The sequence below is a fragment of the Myotis lucifugus genome, unplaced genomic scaffold, assembly GCF_000147115.1.
Source record: "Myotis lucifugus unplaced genomic scaffold, Myoluc2.0 scaffold_7676, whole genome shotgun sequence".
NCBI classification, from domain to species: Eukaryota; Metazoa; Chordata; class Mammalia; order Chiroptera; family Vespertilionidae; genus Myotis; species Myotis lucifugus.
The window spans coordinates 1-7463 of record NW_005878724.1 but is presented as its reverse complement, the minus strand read 5'-3'; the positions used below and the strand labels follow the sequence as shown (position 1 = coordinate 7463).

Genomic DNA, 7463 nt, shown 5'->3' with positions numbered 1-7463 from the left:
CCAATCACTACCTTTGGAGGAAGTCCTAACCTTTCCTTGTATAGTATGTATACCCTCTCCATATGTGTAACAGCATCTCTGTTTTCACATTCAGTAGTCCATATTGCTATCTTATCACCTTTCGCTCTAACATTAACAACGGCTCCACATACATCAACACTGTAGTCATCAAAAGATTCTCCAATAAGGCATAACAGTATCTCTAGCCAAAAGCAATCGAGTTCACTTCGTCTCTGCTGTTTGTTCAATGTAATTAGTCATCGTCCTCCTCGTCTGTTTTTCTCATCTTCCCACATAGGTTTAATACCATCCTAAAAGAGTGAGTAGTCACAGCCAGGCATTAAATTACTAGATAACTGGATATAGTTGTACAGAGCCCAAAAGTCTTCAACAGTATCAAACTCAGAGATCAGCCGAAGGTTTGCTTGCCACATTTTGCTTTTATCATTTTTTAAAAACCAGAGTGCCCATCTGTTCTGTAAAGGATGTTTAATATAGTGTTCTGGGTTAGCAACCTCCTGGTTAGATTCTGTTTTCTCTTCTTCTGTAGGCGGGGGATTAGGAGTAGGGGTGGTTTCCGCTTCCACAGTTGCCATCTTAGATCGAGGATATATTTTTTAAAAATATATATTTTATTGATTTTTTACAGAGAGGAAGGGAGAGAGATAGAGAGTTAGAAACATCGATGAGAGAGAAACATCGATCAGCCAGCCGCCTCCTGCACACCTCCCACTGGGGATGTGCCCGCAACCAATGTACATGCCCTTGACCGGAATCGAGCCTGGGACCCTTCAGTCCGCAGGTTGACGCTCTATCCACTGAGCCAAACCGGTTACGGCAAGGATATTTTTTATATAACCACAACAAAATGATAAAATTCAGAGATTTTAAGACGAACTAATACTATTTTATAAGACACAGTCCATTTTTCTGGTTACACAAATTTTCCCAATAATGTCATTTATATCAGTTTCCCCCTCAATCCTGAATCCAATCCCAGATTACACATTGCATCTAGTTGTCATGTTCTTTTTTTTTCTCAAGTTAGCTAGAGTTTATCTCTGTTGCTTATAACCAAAGAATCTTAATGATACAGTTTCTTCCTGTTGTTTCTAACCAAAGAACCTTTATAATATAGTAAGTTACATCGTTTCACTCTAATCAACTCTTCTAGGTATTAAAATTCCTGTTTTACAGATGAGTGTTAGGGGGCTCAGAGAAATTAAGAAACTTGCTCATGATGACACAGTAAGTTCTAGAGCCAGAATTTAAGTCCAAATAAATATATATATATTTACTTTCAAGCCTCTGCTTTATTCCATTTCAGGACTGGTAGATAGTGGTAACCACAATCTCTGAATTCAAGAATCTTATAGGCTAGTGTGGGTAAGAGATAGATAGCAAATAATTACAATAAATGGCAGTAAATTCCACCATAGAAGTATGTACAAGGTACGGATAGAACATAGTCAATGAACTTATTTCAAATATGGCAAGAAATATGGATAAGGTTTCAGTAGCAATAGAAGAAAATAAAATCAATTTTCTCCCTTGATACCAACTGGGTGTTTATAGATTGTCTATTGTCCAAAGTATGATTAATATCAATGCTGATCAGCTCACCTCCAACATATGCTCAGGAAGTTCCCTGTTTAGTTGGCTAACATAGTTAACGTTGACATTTGCTAGTACAATATTACCTTCTGAATGTTAGGGACCCGAGTAGTTCCTACATCATTTCAATTCTCACCTGGCCATTTTGATTAATGTTGACATTACCCAGATCTGACATTTAGCTGTGACATATTGCAAAGATCCTAATCTGTAAGCTTGCTTAAAAATCTGCTCTGTTTAGATAGTTTTAAAATATTGACATTATAAAAGGCGTTCCGAAGGTAAAAGCGTCTGATCCCTTCAAGAAATCTAGAGCCCTTTCCCTTCTCTTTTTGTAACAAGTCAAATGAAAAGTAAGCATCAGGCGGGAAGAAAACCAGAGCTTTGAAATCAGAGCAAATAGCGTCTCCCATTTTGTGGCTTCAGTTCAGGAGCTGGTGACAGAGAAAACATGCAGAAGTCAGGAGCTCAGATGGCATCCAGGGAACTGAGGCTTGAACAATGATGAGTATTTTCAAAGTAACAGGAAGGTATTAGCAAATCAATGGACCCTTGTGCTGGGTCAGGAGGCTGAGCATTTGCTGGGGACCCCCAGAAGGACCTGGGCAGTTCATGAAGGTGAGGAAGAACTAGATAAGCATGCACGGATAAGATTATTTAATTTGCATCTAGTAGATATGTTTTAATACTCAACTCTCATGTTAAGTTGTGCATAAGTAACTTGCATAAGTCAGTCCTCAAGTAATGTTCAATTGGCAAGCTGAAAGTGGGTAACAAGACTATTTTACATGGAAAGATGTATGTTATTGGTGGTTTGTGGGATGCATTCTCACTTCTCTCAGCCTAAACCAGCGGTTCTCAACCTGTGGGTCGCGACCCCTTTGGGGGTTGAACGACCCTTTCACAGGGATCGCCTAAGACCATCGGAAAACACATATATAATTACATATTGTTTTTGTGATTAATCACTATGCTTTAATTATGTTCAATTTGTAACCATGAAAATACATCCTGCATATCAGATATTTACATTACGATTCATAACAGTAGCAAAATTACAGTTATGAAGTAGCAACGAAAATAATTTTATGGTTGGGGGTCACCACAACATGAGGAACTGTATTAAAGGGTCGTGGCATTAGGAAGGTTGAGAACCACTGGCCTAAACTATCCTAAATAGAGACACCGGGTGACCTGCCACCAGCAGACGAAAGCCTTGGCGTAGGGTTGATAGACTTATTAAACACTTACTGAAGAGTTGTTGTGGACCAGACCTTGTCTAAGGTTCCTGATTTGGGCAGGATCACTCCAAATTCAATGCAAAACAATGGGGCACATCTTCCTTTTTAAAGTAACAATGAATCAACTGGGTGGTGATCTAGTACAGTGCCTGACAACTGACTGTGTGAAATTCCTTGCACAGAATAATGATGTTGGTGCAATGATAACAGCAACCACCATCTATTGTGCATGTGGTAGGTGCCATTTCCTGTGCAAGATAGTCCACACATTTTATATCACTTAAAACTCACTCAGGAAACAAGACTAGGGTGCCCACTATCACCAATTCCATTCAACATAGTTTTAGAAGTCCTAGCCACAGCGATCAAACAAGACAAAAAATAAATAAATAAAAGGTATCTAAAGGAAATAACATGCCCATTATTTGCAGATGTCATGATACTGTATATAGAAAACCCTAAAGACTCCACCAAAGAACGATTAGAATAAGTAATTTCAGTAAAGTTGCAGGATACAGAATCAATATACAGAAATCTGTTGCATTTATATACAGCAATAATGAATGATCAGGAGAAGAAATTAAGAAAACAACCCCATTTACAATTATATAAAAAAGTATAAAATAGCCAGGAATAAATTTCACCAAAAAGGTGAAAGACCTGTACTCTGAAACTATAAGACATTGGAAAAAGAAATTGAACAAGATACAAAAGATAGAAGAGTATACTTTGCTCATGGATTGGAAGGATTAGTCTTGTTAGAATGTGCTGACTACCTAAAGTTATATATAGAATACATGTGATCCTAATGTAAATACCAATGGCATTCTTCTCAGAATTAGAACAACGAATCTTAACATGTCTATGGAACTGTCAATCAATCCCAGGTGTTTGACTCTAGAATTCATGTTTCCACCTCGAGACAGAGCATGTTCTTCCTCATTATCTGAGTCAGGTGTGCTTTCTGATTACAGTATCAACTGTGTGTGAACGGGAGCTCTGAAGGGGATACCAGGTGCTGGGCAGTGTGGGTAGGCATGGCCTAGGGAGGCTATAAGGGAAGAGCCCAATTTCAGATCCCAGAGACTCAAATGTGCTACACACAGACTGTCCCTATCACACTCCCATTACACATGCACAGATGAAAGCTGGTTTCTGTGACACTGAGATGCCTCTGGTTTTTCCTAGAATTTTTCTCTCTGAATTGTGTGAAGGTGTGCCTGTCCTACTTCAACAGCAGCCAACACTCACTGAGCGCCCCCTCCAGGTCAGCTCCACAGCTGGCAATGGAGACACTGGCCTCGGTTAATTCTCTCGGGCAAAGTGGTTGAAAGCATGGATGTTAGAGTCAAATTAACTTCAAATCCTGACACAGCTACTTACTAGCCGTGTGATCTTGGACAAGTTACGTAACCTCTCCTGTTCTCCAAATTCTTTAACTGTGAAAAAAAGTGACTTTGAGTCAGAGCAGGATAATGATGGCATACATTTTCAAAAACATTTTAAACAGCGTTACTGAATTGTAATTGACATACTGCACATATTTAAAGTATACGATTTGACAAGTTTTGATATAGCTATACGCCCATAAAACCTTCACCACAGTCAAGAGAGTGAACATGTCCATCATCCCTTAAAGTTTCCTTGTGAACTTTTTATGATCAGTTCCTCTTTTATATCCTTTATCATCACCACCCCCATCATCCTGTTCACAACCAAATAGCCACTGATTTGAAAAGTGAAGATGTCTTGATAACTGATCCCTTTATCACTCTGTAATACCCCCGTTGGTCCCTGATAATTTTCCTTGCTTGGAAGTCTGTTTTGTCTGAAGGTAATGTAGCTACTCCAGCTTTCCGTTGATGAGTATCAGCATGGTAAGTCTTTTTCCATACCTTTATTTTCAATGTGTCTTTATATTTAAAATGAGTTTCTTGAAGACAACATATACTTGGGGCTTTTTTTTTTTTTAATATACCTTCTGACAGTCTGTCTTTTATTTGATGCATTTGGAACATTAAAATTTAAAGTGATTATTGATATAGCTGGTTTACTATCCATTTTATTTGAACTATTTTCTATTTGTTTCCCTTGTTCTTTCTTTGTCTTCCACTCTTATACCATAGCAGTCAATCATTTCACTTAACTTTAAGCTATTATCACTGAATACATTATCGGTATTATTATTTTGAATAAATTGTTATCTGTTAGATCAACTAAGTATAAGAAAAATTTAAAAAATGTTTTACCTTTATTTATTCCTTCTATAATGCTCTTCCTTGCTTTTTGTTGATATGAGTTTCTAACCTATATCATTTCCTTCTCTCTGAAGAACTTTTAACATTTCCTGCACAGAAGATCTACCAGTGACAAACTCTCTCAATTTTTGTTTGAGGAAGTCTTTACTTCTCCTTTCCCTTTGAAAGAGAAATGTTTACTGGATACAGAGTTCTTGATTGGTGCTTTAAAAAATATATATTTTAAACACTTCACTCCACTCTCTTCTTCCTTGCATGGTTTCTGAAGAGATGTCTGATATTATTCTTATCCTTATTCTTCTATAGGTAAATATTCCCCCCTATCCTGTGGCTTACTTCAAGATTTTTCTTTGTCTTTGATTTTTCTGTAGTTTCAATATACCTGTGTGTCATTTTTTAAAAAAATTTTGGAATTTATAAAAAAAAGCTTGATGTTTTCTGAGCTTCCTAGATCTGCAGTGTGGTGCCTGCCATTCGTTTTGAAAATTTATCAGCCATTTGTTACTTCAAATATTTCTTCTGTTCTTTTTTTCCTGTCTCCTCCTTCTGGCATTCTATTGCACATCACATGTGTTATACCTGTTGTAATTATCCCACAGTTCATGGATATTCCATTCCATTTTTCTCCCCATTCTTTTTTCTTTTGCTTTTCAGTTTGGGAAGTTTCTGTGGACATATCTTCAAAGTAGTTGATTCTTTCCTCAGCTTTGTCCAGTTTGCTGGTGAGTCCTTCAAACATACCTTCATTTCTGTTATTTTTTAAAAATATATTTTATTGATATCAGAGAGGAAAGGAGAGGGAGAGAGAGATAGAAACATCAATAATGAGAAAGAATCATTGATCAGCTGCCTCCTGTACGCCCCCGACTGGGGATCCAGCCCGCAACCCAGGCATGTGCCCTTGACCGGAATCGAACCCCAGACCCTTTAGTCCGCAGGCCGATGCTCTATCCACTGAGCCAAACCGGCTAGGGCTGTTATTTTGTTTTTAATTTCTAGAATTTCCTTTTGGTTCTTTCTTAGAGTTCCCATTTCTCTGCTTACATTACCCATCTGTTTTATCTGTTCACGTTTTCATTAGAGCCCTTAGCATATCAGTCACAGTTATTTTAAATTTCTTATCTGATAGCTTCAAATTTTCTGTCATATCTGAGTCTCATTCTGAAGCTTGCTTTGTCTCTTCAGACTATGTTTGTGCTTTTTAGCAGGGCCTGCATGTGAGAGAGACACACCGATCACTTGGCTCGAGCCCCAATTGGGGCAGGGGTCAAACCCGCAACCCAGGTACATGCCCTTGACCTGCGACTCTTTGGTCAGCGGGCCAATGCTCTAACCGCTGAGATACACCAGCCAGGACAAGGCCCCCTCTTATTGATTAGTTCATTCATTTAACAATGAACTTCCATTTACTAAGAGTTCTCAGTTCTTCACCCAGGCTTGTGTTCCTACCTTTTCCTGTGCGGAATTACCTGTGTCGGTCATGACTCATCAGCTGTGGCCCTGCAGATTCATGAACAGCCCCCCAAATGCCAGCAGGCGTGGCAGGCAGACATTTATATGGTTTGGGATTTGGGATTTTCCAAACTTGGGATGTTTTCAGCTTTTCTTTCTTCAAGCACATTTCCTGCACTGCACTGCCTCCTCTCTGTCTCCGACTCCAGTGACACAAATGTTAGACCTTCAGGTGACCCCACAGATCCTCTCAATCTATCCAGCTGTTCCATTGGACACTTTCATCAACCTATCTCCAAGGTCCCCTTCATTCCGCCATAGTGAGCTTATCCAGTGAGTTTTTACTGAAACGTGTTTTTCATGTATTTTTCAGTTGTAAAATTTCCCTTTGGTTCTTCCTCATCTCGTTTATTTTCGAGACTTTCTATTTTTCCATTTGCTTCGTGAGTGTTCACCCTTACTTGTGGAGCACTTTTTGTCTAGCTGCTTTAAAGCCTTTGTTAGGTAATTTCAGCAACTGTGTCATCTCAGTATTGGCCAAGTTGAGATATTTCTGGTTCTGCATATGCCAAGTATCCTGAATATTTTGAATATTATGTTATGAGCCTTGTATCTTACTCCAATTCTAGGGAGCGGTAAAAAAATAATAATAATAATAATCCAAAAGCGAGCATTTGACCGGGTTGGGTTCAGGCCACCAGTTCTGGCCAACCTCCTGTGGCCTGTGGTTTCTGTGTTCACTTTTCAAAGACTTTCCCAGGCTTAGCACAGTTCTGTTCTGCATGTGCGCCACCCTATGGCCAGTCTGGGACCAGGGCCATGGTCTATTTCTCAGTTCAGTTTTCAAGTTCTGGTAGACTGCCAAGAGCTGGCTCTCTGTGTGTGCAGCTTGGAGTGG

The 7463-nt window shown here is 39.0% G+C and overlaps 1 pseudogene; it reads right to left on the bottom strand.

Annotated features, from left to right (window-relative positions):
* Nucleotides 1–8: 8 nt before the first annotated feature.
* LOC102420019 lies at nt 9–597 on the bottom strand (annotated as a pseudogene).
* Between the last annotated feature and the right edge of the window lie 6866 nt (nt 598–7463).